The following is an 18144-nucleotide window of genomic DNA, read 5'->3' as shown; positions in this document are numbered from 1 at the left end:
TCCACTGCATCAGGTCTAATAATACCCAATACTAATTTCCAAATTTTGTATCTTGAAACTATGGTGTAGAACATGCTATATTTGAGGATGCTTGACATTTCAGTAGCAAACACAAGTGACAGAGGGACTTCAGCCAAGCCATAGGAGATGTGGCAGATTTATTAGTGGAGAGAAATGTGTTCCTAATGATGACTTTGAAAGATGGCATAGGAGTTTTGAGAGGATGTGTTCTCTGTAGCTAAAGATTTATCTTTATGTCTTATAAAGTAGCAAAGTTGTATCAGACTCTACAAAGGAAAGGGATCGCTGGCCATACAGAGCAAAAGTAAGCAGCCCTACAGGATGTAAGATGAAAGAACCATGAATGCAGCCAGCCAGCTATGGGGTAGAGAACTTGCCTTTCAAGCCACATACAGAATTCTGTCAGACAAAGGAAAGAGAAACAACAGCTGAAGCAACAACAACAAAAAAGCAACAAAAATCAGGGGTGGGAGGTCATCAGAGCAAATCTTCACACGTGCATCTACTGACTGCTGGGAATGTGGATTTCCTTTAAGTTCTGAAGAAGCAAGGAGACGATAAGTTTTAACCCCCATTTTCTAGAAAAACATGTTTCTTTATCTAGCAACCTCCTGTCAGCTGATGACACAAGAATTGCTTGAAATGTGACTCAGTACCTAACTTCCCATGTAGATCCTCTGTTGGCCTTCAACTTTGATTTTATATGCATTCCTCTCTCCATCCACACATGCAATAAATCTGTAATGTAATAAGCACCTACTTAGTGCCAAACAATGTTGTAAGTTCTGAAGACAAAGTAGTGAATTACAAAAAGTCATTCCTTTATTTTATAGGGGAAACAGACAATAAGCAAATAAGTAAATAATTATATAATTTCAGAGATAAGGAATATTTAGTAAAAGGAAATAAAGTGAAGGGGAAATACAGAGCTATTTTAGATAGGATGCCCTGCTGAGAAGGGGATATTTAAGTAGAGTCCTGAATGAAAGAAAATGAGTCAGCTATTGGCAAATCTGGAGAAAAGATGTTTCAGGTGGTGACATCTACTAGAGTAAAGGCCCTGAGGCAAGAACAATCTCAGCATATTGGAAGAATGGTAAGACAACCAGAAGAGAGTTGGAAGAGAGTAATGTGGGGTAAGAGAATGGTAGATGAAATCTGAGATGTAAGTGGGGCCCAAAACATGTAGAGTCTTGAGGACTTTGGTAAGGAGTATGTGAAGGGAAACCATTTGGAGATTTGGAGCAAAGGACTGACATAAGATTATTTATATTTTAAATGCCATCCTGGAAAATCTGCTTCCAGTGGAGTAATAAGTATTGAATTTACCCTCCTGCCTGAAACCATTAGAAAACCAGACAAAATATATAAACAACAACTTTCAAAACACTGGACATCATGCAGAGAAGGATCTCTAAGAGACAGAAAACAAATCAGGTGGGTCTTACTACTGCCTGGCTTACTGCCTAAAGAAAGTTTCCAGGCCACAGCAAAGGAGGGGAAGCCAGGTAGGGCCCACTGATCTCATGAGTTGAGGGGACAGTTGTGCATCTGGGGAAGGCAAGGTGTTTCAAGATGACAGAGCACAGAGAGGAGAAAGCTGTACAGAGAACTCCAGGGATCTGCAAAGGGGCATTCAATTGAGTACTGATCAGAGCATGGGTGTGAAGAAATTATCTGAAGCTGGGGGGAAAAAACACCTTCTGAAAGAATGAGAGGAAATAGTACTCAGAGTTCACACAGGGCCAGGAATAGGGCCTATTTTGAACATTCAGAGAGAAGAACCTCATAATTCAGAGGGCACTGATTAGAGTACTGATTAGAGTACTAAGAAGAGTCTTGCAAGAACTGTGGGGGAAAATTAACCCTACACTAAATGTTGCTGTGATTCTGCTAGCCAAGCTTAAAAATAAGATCCAACAGGAATAAACTATCTTAGTGCCAGAATAGAATTCAAGAATATTTATAGGTAAACAAAAATATCCAGGATGCAACAAAGTACAGTTCACAATGTCTGGCATCTGAAGGTATGCAAAGCAGAAAGAAAATAATTAGAGGATAAATCAGTCATTTGGAACTGACCTATAGTTGACACTGAAGATAGATTAGGATATTTAAGTAGCTATTACTATAATTGTATTCCAATAATAACGAAGCTAGAAATAAGACTGTACAAGTAAAGACATGGGAAATACAAAAACAACAGAACTTTAAGCCACTGGGTGGCTCAGTCGGTTGAGCGTCCGACTTCGACTCAGGTCATGATCTCACAGCTCATGGGTTAGAGCCCCACGTTGGGCTCTGTGCTGACAGCTTGGAGCCTGGAGCCTGCTTTGCATTCTGTGCTTCTCTCTCTCTGCCCCTAACCCACTCACATCTGTCTCTGTCTCTTTCAAAAATAAACGTTAAAAAAATTTTTTTAATAAAAAAATAAAAATTTGCTGGGATTAACAGCATATTAGACCTTGCAGTAGAAAAGAAGAAAAGCTAGAAGATATAGCAATAGAAATCACCCAAAATTTTTAAAAAAGGCAGAGAAAAAGTCTAAAAAACAAGAAAGAACAGAGAGTCAGTGATCTCTGGGATGACTTCAAATGATCAAATATACATACAGAATTCCTGAAAAGCAGGATAGATGGGGGTGAGACATGTATATGTATATATATATATATATATATATATATATATATATATATATATGTTTAAGTAATCTCTGTACTCAATATGGAGCTTGAACTCATGACCTCAAGATCAAGACTGCACACTCCACTGACTGAGCCAGCCAGGTGCCCTGAGACATAAACATATTTTAAGAAACAGTTAAGGTAATTTTTTTAAGTTAATGAAACTATAAACCCACATATCGAAGATATTCAATAAATCTCAAGCACAATAAACATGGTAAAAACTACCCCAAGGTGCATCATAATCAAATAGAGAAGGAGAAAAGTTCTGCAAAAAGTTCTATAAAAAAGGTAAAAATGGGGGCACCTGGGTGTCTCAATCAGTTGAGCATCTGCTTTTGCTCAGGTCATGAACTCATGATCTCATGATTCATGAGTTCAAGCCCTGCATCATACTCACTGCTGTCAGTGCAGAGCCTGCTTGGGATTCTCTGTTCCCCTTTCTCTCTGCTCCTCCCCTACTCATGCTCTCTTTTTCTCTCTCACACAAAATAACATAAACATCCAAAAAAGGCAAAAATGGTCAACATTTTTATTCTTCTCTTTGTAAATCTGATTTAAAAAATTCACTAATTTTTCTGATATTACAAGGAACTATGGTTTTGGGAATTTTTGTCAAAAATAAAAACAAGTAAGTTTTGCTTCAGATCCAGAAGATAGAAAGCTTCCCTTTTCTACCAATACAGAATATATGAACCATAAAAATTACAATAGCTAGAAAAATGTCTTTCCAGTCTGCTCAGTATCTCCCATTTTCTACTAGGATTTATTTATTAATTAATAATATCTTTAAACACAGTAAATGAGTGCCAAATTAAGTTGGAGAGGGGCGCCTGGGTGTTCAGTCAGTTAAGCCAACTTTGGCCCATGTCATGATCTTGGGGTTTGTGGGTTTGAGCCCCGTGTTGGTCTCTGTGCTGACAGCTCAGACCCTGGAGCATGCTTCAGATTCTGTGTCTCCCTCTCTCTCTGCCCCTCCCCCACGCTCTCTCTCAAAAATAAATAAATAAATAAATAAATAAATAAATAAAATATTTAAAATTTTATACAAAATTAAATTGGAGAAAGAGGAGAGTATTGTCCATTTAATACACAAGATGGTAAACGAGGCAAACCAGATGATTATCATTTGTTTGGTAAATAAAACTCTAGACATGTATTAAAGTTTTATTTATTTGTTGATTTATTTTAATTCCAGTATAATTAACATACAGCTTTATATTTGTTGCAGGTATACAATATAGTGATTTGAAAATTCCATACATTACTCAGTGTTCATTACAATCAGTGTACTCTTAATACCCTTCACATATTTCACCCATACAACCATCTACCTCTCCTCTGGTAACCATCAATTTGTTTTGTATAGTTAAGAGTCTATTTTTTGACTCATCTCTTTTTTTAATTTGTTGGTTTGTTTTGCTTCTTAAATTCTACATATGAATGAAATCATATGGCACTTATCTCTCTCTGACTTATTTCACTTACCATTGTACTCTCTAGATCCATTCATGTTATTGCAAATCACAAGCTCTCATTAATTTGATGGCTGAGTAATGTTCCATTATATGTATATACCACTTACCCATTTTTCTATTGATGGACACTTGGTTGCTTCCATATCTTAGCTACTGAAAATAATTTATAACAATATAAATTATTGCTTTTATATTTTTTAGGTAAATACCCAGTAGTGGAATTACTAGAACATGTGGTAATACTATTTTTAATTTTTTGAGGAACCTCAGTACTGTTTTCCCCAGGGGCTGCACCAGTTTGCATTTCCACCGACAGTAGAAGAGGGCTCCTTTTTCTCCACATCCTTACCACACTTTTTTGTTTCTTGCGTTTTTGATTTTAGCCTTTCTGACAGGTGTGAAGCAATATCTCATTGTAATTTTGATCTGCATTTCTCTGATAATCAATGATGTTGAGCATCTTTTCATATATCTGTTGGCCATTTGTACATCTTCAGAGAAATGTCTGTTCTTGTATTTTGCCCATTTATTTGGATTGTTTTTTGGGTGTTGAGTTGTATAAGTTCTTAATATGCTTTGGATACTAACCTTTTATCAGATATGTCATTTGCAATATCTTCTCCCATTCAGTAGGTTGTCTTTTAGATTTGTTGATTATTTCCTTTACTGTGCAGAAGGTTTTTATTTTGATGTAGTCCCAAAAGTTCATTTTTGCTTTTGTTTTTCTTACTTCAAGACACACATCTAAAAAAATGTTACTACTGCAATCAGAGAAATGATTGCTTGATTTCCTTTCTAGGATCTTTTTGGTTTCAGGTTTCACATTTAGTTCTTTAAACCACTTTGAGTTTATATGTGTATATGGTGTAAGAAAGTAGTTTAGTTTCACTCTTGTGCATGTAGCTGTTCAGTTTTCCCAAAACCACTGTTGTGGAGACTATCCTTTTCCTATTGCATAATTTTGCCTCCTTTGTTGAAAATTAATTAACTATATAATCGTGAGTTTATACTTGGGTCTCCTTTGTTGAAAATTAATTAACTATATAATCGTGAGTTTCTTTCTGGGCCTCTATTCTGTTCCATTGATCTATAGGTCTATTTTTGTGCAGGTGCCATACTGTTTTGGTTACTAAAGCTTTGTAGTATATCTTGAAATCTGGGATTGTAGTATCTCCAGTTTTATTCTTCTTTTTCAAGATTGCTTTGAGTATTTGGGTCTTCTTGATTTCATAAGCATTTTAAGATTATCTGTTCCACTTATGTGAAAAATGCTGTTGGTATTTTGATACGGGTTGCATTAAATCTGTAGATTGCTTTGGGTAGTATGGACATTTTAACAAATTTGCTCTTCCAATCCATAAGCATGGAATATCTTTCAATTGCTTGTATGGTTTTCAATTTCTTTCACCAATACTTTATAGTTTTCAGTTTATAGGACTTTCACCTCCTTAGTTGATTCCTAGGCATTTTATCATTTTTGGTGCAATTGTAAATAGGACTGTTTTCTTAATTTCGATTTCTTCTGCTTCATTATTAATATATACAGATACAATGGATTTCTGTATATTGATTTTGTATCCTGTAACCTTACTGAATTCACTTAAGTGAATTCACTTCAGTAAACTTCAGTTCTAGTAGTTTTTTGGAGGGGTCTTAGGGCTCTCTTTATAGAGTATTCTGTCATCCGTAAATAGTGCAAGTTTTACTTCTTCCTTACCCATTTGGATGCTTTTATTTCTTTTTCTTGTCTGATTGCTGTGGCTAGGAATTCTAGTGCTAGGTTGAATTAAAGTGGTGAGAGTAGACATCCCTGTCTTGTTGATCTTTGGGAAAAATTCCATTTTTCATCATTGAGTATGATGTTAACTGTGAGTTTTTCATACATGGCCTTTAATATGTTGAGATATGTTCCCTCTAAACCTACTTGTTGAGATTTTTTTTTTATCATGAATGGGTGTTACACTTTGTTAAAGGCTTTTTCTGTCTATTGAAATGACTGTATGGTTTTTATCCTTTCTCTCACTGATGTTATGTATCATGTTGATTGATTTGTGACTATTAAACCAACCTTGCATCCCAGGAATAAATCCCACTTGATCACGGTGAATGGTTTTTTTAAATGTATTGTTAGATCTGGTTTGCTAATATTTTGTTGAGGATTTTCGCATCTATGTTCATCAGAGATATTAGTCTCTTTTTTTGTAGTGACTTTTGTGGATTTGGTATTGGGGTAATGCTGGACTCACAGAATTAATTTGCAAGTTTTCCTTCCTCTTCTATTTTTTGGAATAGTTTGAGAATAGGTATTGAACTCTTCTTTAAATGTTTTGTAGAATTCATCTGTGAAACCATCTGATCCTGGACTTTTGTTTGCTGGTAGTATTTTGATTAGTGATTCAATTTCATTGCTGATAAGTGGTCTGTTCAAATTCCCTATTTCTTCCAGATTCAGTTTTGAGAGGTTATGTTTCTAGGAATTTATCAATCTCTTCTAGGTTGTCCAATTTGTTGGCATATAATTTTTCATAATATTCTTTTATAATCCTTTGTATTTCTGTGGTGTCATTTATCATTGCTCCTCTTTAATTTTTGATTTTATTTGAGTCTTTTTGTTTTGTTTGTTTCTTTTTTTTAATGAGTCTGGCTAAATGATTATCAATTTTGTTGATGTCTTCAAAACATCAGCTCCCCATTTCATTGATCTGTTCTATTATTTTTTCAGTTTCTATTTCATTTATTTTTGCTTTGTTTTTATTTATTTTATTTTATTATTTTATTTTTTAAATTTATTTTACTTTCTTCCTTCTACTGTTATTGGGTTTTGTTTACTCTTTTTACAGTTCTGTTAGCTGTAAAGTCAGGTTGTTTATTTGAGATTTTTCTTCCTTTTTGAGGTAGACCTGTATTGCTATAAACTTCCCTCTTTTTTTTTTTAATTTTTTTTCAACGTTTTTATTTATTTTTGGGACAGAGAGAGACAGAGCATGAACGGGGAGGGGCAGAGAGAGAGGGAGACACAGAATCGGAAACAGGCTCCAGGCTCTGAGCCATCAGCCCAGAGCCTGACGCGGGGCTCGAACTCACGGACCGCGAGATCGTGACCTGGCCGAAGTCGGACGCTTAACTGACTGCGCCACCCAGGCGCCCCTAAACTTCCCTCTTAGGACCACTTTTGCTCCATCCCATAGACTTTGGACCCTTGTGTTTTCATTTTCATTTGTCTCCTTTTTTTCTTTGATTTCTTGGTTGACCATTCATTGTTTACTAGCATGTTATTAAAATTCCATGTATTTGTGTTCTTTCCAGATCTTTTCTTGTGGTTGGTTTCTAGTCTCATAATGTGTGGTTTGAGAAGATGGATGGTATGACTTCAATCCTATTGTATTTGTTGAGACTTTTTTTTTGTGGTCTAACATGTGATCTATTCTGGAGAATGTTCCATGTACACTTAAACAGAATGTGTATTCTGCTGTTTTAGGATGGAATGTTCTGAATATATCTGTTAGAGCCATCTGGTTCAATGTGTCATTCAAAGCCACTGTTTCCTTGTTTGTTTTCTGTTTGGGTGATCTATCTATTGATGTAAGTGGGTGTTAAGGTTACTTTTATTGTATTACTATCAACTACTTCCTTTATTTCTGTTATTAGTTGTTCTAAGTATTTGGGTACTTCATGTTGGATGCATAAATATTATTCTGTCTTGTTTGTTCCCTTCATAATTATGTAGTGTCCTACTTTGTATCTTTGTTTTAAAGTGTATTTTGTCCTGGGGCACCTGGGTGGCTCAGTCAGTTAAGCATCCAACTTCAGCTCAGGTCATGGTCTCACCATTCATGAATTCGAGCCCTGCATTGGGCACTGTGCTGACAGCTCAGAGCCTGGAGCCTGCTTCGAATCTGTGTGTGTGTGTCTCTCTCTCTGCCCCTCCCCTGCTTAGGCTCTGTCTCTCTCTCTCAAAATAAACATTAAAAAAATAATACTAAAGTGTATTTTGTCTGATATAATTATTGCTTCCTTGGCTTTCTTTTAATTTCCATTTACACGATAAATGCTTTTCCATCCCTTCCCTATAAATCTGCATGTGTGTTTAGGTGTGAAATGAGTCTCTTGTAGGTAGCATATAGAGGAATCTTGCTTTTTTTATCCATTCTGTCACCCTATAGCTTTTGATTAGAGCATTTAGTCCATTTACATTCAAAGTAATTGTTGATAAATATGTACTTATGGCCATTTCTTACTTGTTTTGTGGTTGTTTTGAGTTCTTCTCTGTTCTTTTCTTCTCTTGCTCTCTTATCTCATTGTTTGCTGGCCTTCTTTAGTGATATATTTGGATTCCTCTCTCTTTCTTTTTTTGCATACCTATTACTGGCTTTTGATTTGTGGTTTATTAGGTTTATATGTAATGTTTTATGCCTAAAACAGTGTATATTGAGTTCATGGTATCTTAAGTTTGAACACATTCTATGAGTACTAAATTTTTATTCCTCTTCCCTCCTCCCTCATTTTAGGTATATGATGTCATATTTACATCCTTTTATTTGTGTAGCCCTTGACTGATTTTTATAGATGTACTTAATTTTACTACTTTTTGCTTCCTACTTTTGTCACTCCTGCTTATGGTCTTTCCTTCTACTTAGAGAGTCCCCTTTAACATTTCTTATAAAGCTGGTTTAATGGTGATGCATTCCTTTAATTTTGTTTGTCTGGAAAACTCTTTATGTCTTGTATTCTGAATGAAACATTTTCTGGTTAGAGTGATCTTGGTTGCAGTTGCTTTTTTCCCCCCAGCACTTTGAATATATCATGCCATTCCCTTCTGTCCTACAAAGGTTCTGCTGAACAATCAGCTGATAGCCTTATTGGGTTTCTCTTGTATGTAACTGTTTTCTTTTCTCTTACTGCCTTAAAAATTCTCTATCATTGCTTTTTTGCCATTTTAATTACTGTGTCTTGGTGTGGACCTCTTTTCATTGATTTTGTTGGGGGCTCTCTGTGACTCCTGGTTGTGGATTTCTGTTTTCTTTCCCATATACAGCAAGTTTTCAACTAGTATTTCTTCAAATAAATTTTCTGCTCTCTTTTCTCTGTCTTTTCCTTCTGGGATCCCTATGATGCAAATGTTATTATGCTTCATGGTGTTGCTAAGTTCCCTAAGGCTATTTTCCTATTTTATTATTATTTTTTCTCTTTTCCGTTCAGCTTGATTGTTGAACTCTGCCCTCCAGGTCATCGATCTGTTCTTCCACTTTCCATTTCCACTCCCCCTACTGTTTTTTCTTTTCCTTGAGTGTATTTTTAATTTTAGTTTTTTTAGTTCTTAATATCTGAATGGTTCTTTTTTATGTAATCTATATCTTTGTTGAGGGTCACACTGAGGTACCCCACTCTTTTCTCCAGCCCAGTGAGTATCTTTATGACCATTACTTTAAATTCTCTATCAAGCATATTACTCATATCCATTTCATTTAGCTCTCTTGTGATTTTTGTCCTTTTCTTTCCTTTGTGACATAGCCTTCTGTCTCTTCATTTTGTCTAACTCTCTGTTTCTGTCTCTATGTGTTAGGAAAGTCTCCTGTGTAGTGGCCTTACAAAGAAGAGGTCCTGTAGTGCCCTGCAGTGCAATGTCCTCTGTTCACCAGAACCTGGCACTTCAGGGATGTCTCCTATGTGTGTTGTGTGCACCCTGTTGTTGCCTTTGCCTTCAGCCCCATCACCTGCAATGGCTCTCTTTGCCTGTTGTGGGCAGGTTTTATTCCCTGTGGTGTTAGAGAACCAGTCTGTGGCCATGTTGGTATTGAGTTGAGTCAGACTAGGCTTTTGCCAGAGCTGCAGTGACACTGATCTGCAGGGTGCTCTCCCTGTGTTTTCCCCTGAGAAGCTTTCATCAGTGGATGATGCCTGCAGTCAGAATTGATGTCTGCCCTCAGCCCACTGCTGGGGCCACAGCTGGACTGGTGTGTGTGCTTATCCTCCCCTCTCCCCAAGGCAGGAGTCACTTTGGCATGTGTCTGGCCCATGTAGGGGCTGCTTGCACACTTCCAGGCTTATGGCACTGCTTTGGACTGGCTGTGGCTAAAGGCATACAAGAGGGGGCAGGTCTGCAAGAGAATGCAGAAGTGGAGGTTATTTCATTTCTTTTTAATTAAAAAAAATGTTTGTTTGTTTATTTAGAGAGTGCAAGTGGGAGAGGGGCAGAGAGAGGGAGACATAGAATGTGAAGCAGGCTCTAGGCTCTGAGCTGTCAGCACAGAGCCTGATGTGAGGCTTGAACTCATGAACTGTGAGATCATGATGTGCGCTGAAGTCAGATGCTTAACTGACTGAGCCACCCAGGTGCCCCAGAGGTTATTTCATTGTTAGTATTATTTATAAATATCTCTTCACTGTTATATTTTGAGATTGACACATTATTTCATGATATTGTGTAATAGCTGTGAAATGGTTAACAAACAATTTAGAAAACTTTTTAGAAAGAATACGGCATGAGAGAGAAGTGAGCAATTGTAATTCTGAAAAGAAATTAAGCTCTGATTTTTAAGATAGTATTCCTAGAGGCTGAGCTCTTTTCTTTAAAATAATAATAAAATATAAATCCATTCAAACTAGTTTCCTGTCAATTAAACAACTGAATCAGATTTATTGTGTGGTAAAATAAACCAATGGATTGCACAGAAATCCTTGTTTGAACCAGATTAAAACATTATTTGTTAAAAACAAAGTTGTTTTGCTTTTGTGTATAAGCAAACCCCTTCCCTTACTGGCATACTTAGAGGATTTGCCATTTTCTCAAAGGGATAGAATCCAAATGAACACAATATATACTGGTGAACCCTCACTCTCCAAGATATTATTTCCTAATGGACAATAATAGGATCATTGCTCTGAAGTAAGGAAGCAAATGTCCTCACATATGAAAAAACTTGATGTATGAGAAAACTGCACATGATTTTTATTTCATTTTAAGCAAGACAAAACCCAGAATAGAAGTGAAAAGTAAGAGGGATATTTTGGCCTAAAAGGCAAAGAAAACATCTATTTTACTGATGTTTTTATAACTGAAAAGAATTTGTATAATACTATGATTTCTTAATAGGAATTAAGCATCAAATCTTTCTAGTCCCTCTTGTTAACAAAAGAGATAATGAATGCTTCAGACTGACTCTGCACATTTCATTTGATTTTTGAAAAACTGTTGTAAGTTCTAGTAAGTAATTACATTTCAAGGAGTGGGATTCAAGATTATTCCATTTACATTCCTTTAAAAAAATGTTTATTTATTTTGAGAGAGAGAAAGTGTGTGTGATTGTGTGCGCACGTGGGGAAAGGGCGGAGAGAGAGAATCCCAGGCAGGCTCTGCACTGTCAGCACACAGCCAGACGTGGGGCTCGATCTCATGAAGCATGAGATCATGCATGACCAGAGGTGAAATCAAGAGTAGGTCACTTAACCTGACTAAGCCATCCCGGTGCCCCAACTTCCATTTATATTCTCAGGGAAGATCTTTTTGATCTTTTGAACCATTAACAATTGAACATTAACAGTTGAGGGGAATAGTCATGTAAAGGAGTGATTACAACAGTGGCAATGCTTTTGGGACTGTGGGAGCCTAGAGGATGGGAATCCAGGTGTGGGTATGATCTTGTATTCCTCAAAGATTTTCTTCTGACTTCAACTCAGTTGTTTTCCTCTCTCCTCATCCTCTCTCACTCTTAGGTTTTCTTGATAAACCAGAACATTTTTTAAATGAAGAGAGGTTTCTTATGGCTAGGTTGACAGGCAACTGAGGTGGGACAATAAACTTTATTATAATGGACATTGATGTGGCCAATATTCTTGAATTTGGAATTCAAGGTGAAGATCTTGAAAGGAAGCCTTGAAGAGAGCTGTCCCCTCCACTCCTGGGATGGGGAACACTTCCTTTCATTTAGTGTGGTTTATTTGAGGGATAACCCTGCTATTTAGTTTCCCAACTGGGATGCTTTTGGAATGAAAGACGTGGAATTCATAATTACACTGAGATAACAGAAGTAATCAGGACTGCCTCAGAAAAAACAGGATGTATGTTCATCCTACTTAGTTACAAGTACATCAGTTCTTACGGCAATCCATCTATCCGTCTGTAGATCATTTTCTACTGTTTACACAAGTCTTACATATGTTTTCATTCTTTTGTTCTTCAAGAAATTTAGTCTATTTTTTAGGCCTTTCCACAGTGAAATGGGGTTAACTTCATACTATACAAATTTAAGGTTTGCTTTTGAGACTTTTAGGGGTGGAGAAAAGAAGCCTATTCTCTCTAGGATGATGTGTATAGAGCACAGGAGCTGCAGGATATGTGGCCTTCTAATACATTTCGCTTTGTTCTCTGTTGAGAATTTAAAGAGCAAAACAAAAAAAACTTCCCCTCCTGAGCCACTTGATGACTTTGGCCAATTAGGAAGGCATACTTGGGTGGTGTGGATGCAGAGAAGGAGTGTGGCTATGACTGCTTCAAACTGAGCAAAGCAGAAAGCTTATTCAAACATGACTGGCTGACCAGGTTGCTGTGCTGACATGCAAGGCTGTGTGCTGATGAGATCTACTAGGCAAATATTGCTCTGGGAAAAGTGCTTCAGAACTAAGCATGTGGGGAGCCATATATGAGCTTGAATGAGGATATATTCCTAGAAATTTATTTTCATACCTGAAAAAGACTTTTGAAGTCATCTGTCCAACACTCATATTTTATAAATGGGGAAACTTAAGCTCAGAAAAGTAAGCAGGGCCAAAACAAAGTTTCTCAGCTCCTTTTCCAGGGCCTATGAGCCAAGTCTGTTGTGTTGCATAGTACCAAGTGCATGATTCAAATACACTGCAATGACATGACTTAGAATGTATAATGGATAGGGAGTGGGCTTCATTAAATTTTGAGCGGGCTTAATATCAGAACTTTGATTACCCCCTACTTGTCACTTAATAATACTGACTTGGTCATTAGTTGTAATTCCAGTTCTCCTATTAACTACCAGGAAGAACTTTGGGGAAATCATTTCACAGTGTGGTTTCTTTCTCTGCAAGTTGTGGAACTAAGCTAGATTAAATTCTTTCAAAGGCTCCCTTCATCTTGAATTCCCAGCTAATCAACTCTTCTCATTTTACCACCCTGATGTGTCATTTGAATAGTAATTACGGTATAGATCCCAAGGCTGCAAGAAATTAGCAGAGGTCAGACAAAATGTTCTGCTTTATTCTCACTTTTTCTTAACTTCCCTATTCACCCTTGTAATCATTCTCTCTTATTTCTCCTTATTATCTATCATTTCTTTTGTTTCTATTTCGTCCTTCTGTTTTATTTCTAAATTTTCTCACCTCCCCATAAAAAAGTAAAAGCAATTATCAATATTAAAGTAACAAAAAAGAGAGAGAAAAGATATATTCCCTTGAGTGTAATAAGTCTAATTTGCCCTACCATAGATAGCAAAATATTCACGGGAAGAACCATTGAGGCATTATCCAACTAGATGTTCTTCTGAAAAAGGTGACAAAAGTTTATCATGACATTATTAATCACTAGGGAAATGCAAATGAAAACCACAATGAAATATCATCTCTACCCCATCAGGGTAGCTACTATCAGGAAAATAAAACAAAACGGGAACTGCGTGGATAAGGATATGAAAAATTGGAACTTTTGTACACTGTTGGTAGGAATGTAAAATTGTGCAGCTGCTATGAAAAACAGTACAGTGTTTTCTCAAAAAGGTAAAAATAAAGTCACCAGATAATCCAGCAATCCCACTTCTGGATAAACGTCCAAAAGAAGTGAAAGTAAGGACTCAAACAGATATTTGCACAATCATGTTCATAAAAGCATGATTCACAATAGCCAAAAGTGGAAGCAATTCAAATGTCCATCAACAGATGAATGGATAAACAAAATGTGACACGTACATACAATGGAATATCACTTAGCCTTAAAAAGGAAGGAGATTCTGACACATGTTACAATATGAACTTTGAGATCATGCTGCGTGAAATAATCCAGTCACATAAAAGACAAATACTGTAGGATTCCGCTTCCATGGAGTATCTAGGATAGTCAAATTCATAGAAAAAGAGAGTAGAATGGTGGCTGCCAGGGACTAAGGAGATGGGGAAATGGGGAGTTGTTTAATGAGTATAGAGTTTCAGTTTTGTCAGTTGAAAAAATTCTGGAGATTGGTTGCAGACCCATGTGAGATATACTTATCTCAATACTGAACTATATATACTTAAAAATGGTTAAGATGATAAATTTTATGTTATGTGTATTTTACCACAATTTTTAAAAATGAGGGTGATTAAAAAAAGAACTGCAATTGTAAACTATAATTTTTCACACAACTATTAAGGGCTTTTTTTTTTCTTTTTCTATGATATTAAATAGATTACTCATGGAAACATTTTTCTAGAAATGTCTCCTCAGGCAAAGGAAACAAAAGCAAAAATAACTATTGGGACTACACCAAAATTAAAACCTTTTACATAGTGAAGGAAACCATCAACAAAACAATAAGGCAACTGACTGAATGGGAGAATTTATTTACAGATGATATATCTTATAATGTGTTAATACCCAAAATATATAAAGAACTTATACAACTCAACACACACACACACACACACACACACACACACACATAATCCAATTCAAAATGGGCAGAAGATCTGAACATTTTTCCAAAGACAAACAGATGGCCAATAGATACATGAAAAGATACTCAACATCACTAATCATCACAGAACTGCAAATCAAAACCACAATGAGCTATCACCTTACACCTGTCAGAATGGCTAGAATCAAAAAGATAAGACATTACAAGGGTTGGTAAGGATTTCGAGAAATAGGAACCCTTGTGCACTGTTGGGAATGCAAACTGGTGCGGCCACTGTGGAAAGCAGTATGAAGGTCCTACAAAAAATTAACAATAGAATACCATATGATCCAGTAATTTTACTACTGGTATCTACCCAAAGGATACAAAAACACGAATTCAATAAAATATATGCACCCCTGTGTTTACTGCAGCATTATTTACAACAGTCAAGGTATAAAAGCAATCCAAGTCTCCATCCATAGATGAATGAATGAGTGGTATATACATACAATAGAATATTATTCAGCCATAAAAAATAATAAGATCTTGTCATTTGCAATGACATGGATAGACCTAGAAGGTATGATACTAAGTGAAATAAGTCGGACAGAGAAAGACAAATACCATATGATTTTACTCATATGTAAAACTTAAGAAACAAATGAAAAACAAAGAAAAAAGGAGACAAAAATCCAGACTCTTAAATACAGAAAAGAAACTGGTGGCTGCCAGAAAGGATGTGGGTAGGGAAACAGATAAAATAAATAAAGGGGATTAAAGGTACACCTACCATGATGAGCACTGAATATCAACATGTAGAATTGTTGAATCATTTATGTTGGACACCTGAAATTAATACAATACCATATGTTAATTACACTTCAATAAAAATATAAATATTAAACATTCTTTTTTTTTTAATTTTTTTTCCAACGTTTTTATTTATTTTTGGGACAGAGAGAGACAGAGCATGAACGGGGGAGGGGCAGAGAGAGAGGGAGACACAGAATCGGGAACAGGCTCCAGGCTCTGAGCCATCAGCCCAGAGCCCGATGCGGGGCTCGAACCCACGGACCGCGAGATCGTGACTTGGCTGAAGTCGGACGCTTAACCGACTGAGCCACCCAGGCGCCCCTAAATATTAACCATTCTAAAGACAAGTAAGTTCCCATATGATATTGTAGAGTAAGATATGAGCAAAAATAAAAGATCAATGACAAAAGTACTGAACAGACTTCCGTAGTCAGTAGGATAATAAAGAAAGCAAATTTAGCGAATGAAGTGGAAAGAAACTTCTTCAATAGAAATGGTAATGAGCCACTTTCTGGAACACTAATATGTGATCTGAGCAAACAGAGCATAAAATACAATGTGGGCTCCTCTTGTTTTCTTTAAGGTCTTTTATCATTTAATATGAGCATTCAACAATTTTGTAAAATACTGGTGAGAAGAAATTCTTTTTATTCAGTTTATCTGCCAATAGACATTTTAAATGATAAGAAATCCTTCAGGCAACTAAAACTCTTTTAGAAAATATATCCACATTCTTTCTGTTGAAATCTTAGCACAAATGCTAGAGGACTAAAATATATGTGAGGAAATTTCTTAACAGCAAGTGAGTGGCCTGTTCTCCACTACTATGGTTCAGAGTTGCCCTTGATTTTGAACAACATCTGAGCCATTAGTACAGCTTTATTGCTGAGGCCATGGCCCAAGAAGACTCAAGCACTGGTATATGCCTCACCCTTCAGAAAACCAAGTAGAATCTCTAGCTATCTGCCTTCCAGAAGGCTGTTACTATAAATCCCACAACCTGATCCCCTTTGCTTCAGACACCCCAATATTTCAAAGTTGATTTAAAGGTACCAATTCCTATTTTTCTTTTCCATAGGCGTTATAAGCAACTAAACATACAATTTTCTAAGGAAAATTAATTATGAGATAATTTAATATGCTTTGATGTGCTCAAACAGCAAGTTGGAGTCAGACTTTGCCCAAATGTTAGAAATGTAGGAAATTGACTCCAATTGCATATAATAAACAGATCACAGATCGCTGAATGTGATAGCCCAATCAGCCTTTAAAAAGTTTTTTGTTTGTTTAAATCTAGGGAGCCTCAGTCAGACAGGCCAGAAACACTTCTAGAAGGAATAGCATGATGGCTGCCCAAGGAGAACCCCAAGTTCTCTTCAAACTTGTATTAGTTGGCGATGATGGTACTGGGAAACTACATTCGTGAAACATCATCTGACTGGTGAGTTTGACAAGAGTGTAGCCACCTTGGGTGTTGAGGTCCATCCCCTTGTGTTCTTTATCAACAGAGGACCTACTAAGTTCAAAGTATGGCATACAGCTAGTCAAGAGTAATATGGTGGGCTGAGAGATGGCTATGACATACAAGCCCAGTGTGCCATTATAATGTTTGACAACACCAAGGGTTACCTACAAGAACGTGACCAACTGGCAGAGAGATCTGGTACGAGTATGTACAATCCCCATTGTGCTATGTGCAACAGAGTGGGCATTATGAACAGGAAAGTTAAAGCAAAGTTTATTATCTTTCACTGAAAGAAGAACCTTTAGTACTATGACATTTCTGCCAAAAGTAACTACAACTTTGAACAGCCCTTCCTGTGGCTTGCTAGAAGACTAATTGGAGACCCTAACTTGGTGTTTGCTCTCACCCAGCCAGAGGCTGTCATGGACCCAGTTTTGGCAGCACGGTATGCGCATGATCTAGAGGTTGTTCAGACAACTGCTCTCCTGGGCAAGGATGACAACCTGTGAGAAAGTGAGAAAGTGCAGCTGGAGCCCAGCATCACAAGTCTGGTTTTACGTTGAACTGTCCTGTGATGTCAGGGGCACAGTGCCACTTTAGCTACATAGCTAAGTGGAACATGTGCTTCATCTTTGGGATGCTGAAGGAGATGAATGGGCTTCAGAGTGAATGTGGCAGTTTCAAAAGTACCTTCATTTTATGGACCTGCATATTTAGCTGTTTTGGTACAAAGCTGTTTCCTTCCTGAGTTTCAAATAAAAGACTGTTATAGTAGTATCACAACATCCAGTGGTGAAATCCCGTTTGTCACTGTCCTTCCCATTCCTTTTCATTTAGAATCAGAAGAAAGGTGTATTTCAAATACCTTAAAAATAAATAAATAAACAAACAAACAAATCTAGCATTAGGAAAAGATGTGACTCTCTTCATGTGTCTGCCTTGACCCTGGTGGAGAGGGTTGTTCCGAATTTAATCCATACTGGCTAGCATTGTTCTCAGGGCTGATAAGAAAACAAAAAGACCTACTATGAGCACAGATTCAAGGACAGTGGTGGCAGTCCCTGACT

At 36.8% G+C, this 18144-nt stretch overlaps 1 pseudogene; it reads left to right on the top strand.

The window, feature by feature from the left end:
* The first annotated feature begins 16957 nt into the window (after positions 1-16957).
* LOC122474555 lies at positions 16958-17586 on the top strand (annotated as a pseudogene).
* Positions 17587-18144: the final 558 nt, after the last annotated feature.

The sequence above is a fragment of the Prionailurus bengalensis genome, chromosome A1, assembly GCF_016509475.1.
Source record: "Prionailurus bengalensis isolate Pbe53 chromosome A1, Fcat_Pben_1.1_paternal_pri, whole genome shotgun sequence".
NCBI lineage: Eukaryota > Metazoa > Chordata > Mammalia > Carnivora > Felidae > Prionailurus > Prionailurus bengalensis.
The sequence above is the reverse complement of the archived record's forward strand: the minus strand, read 5'-3'. Positions and strand labels throughout refer to the sequence as shown.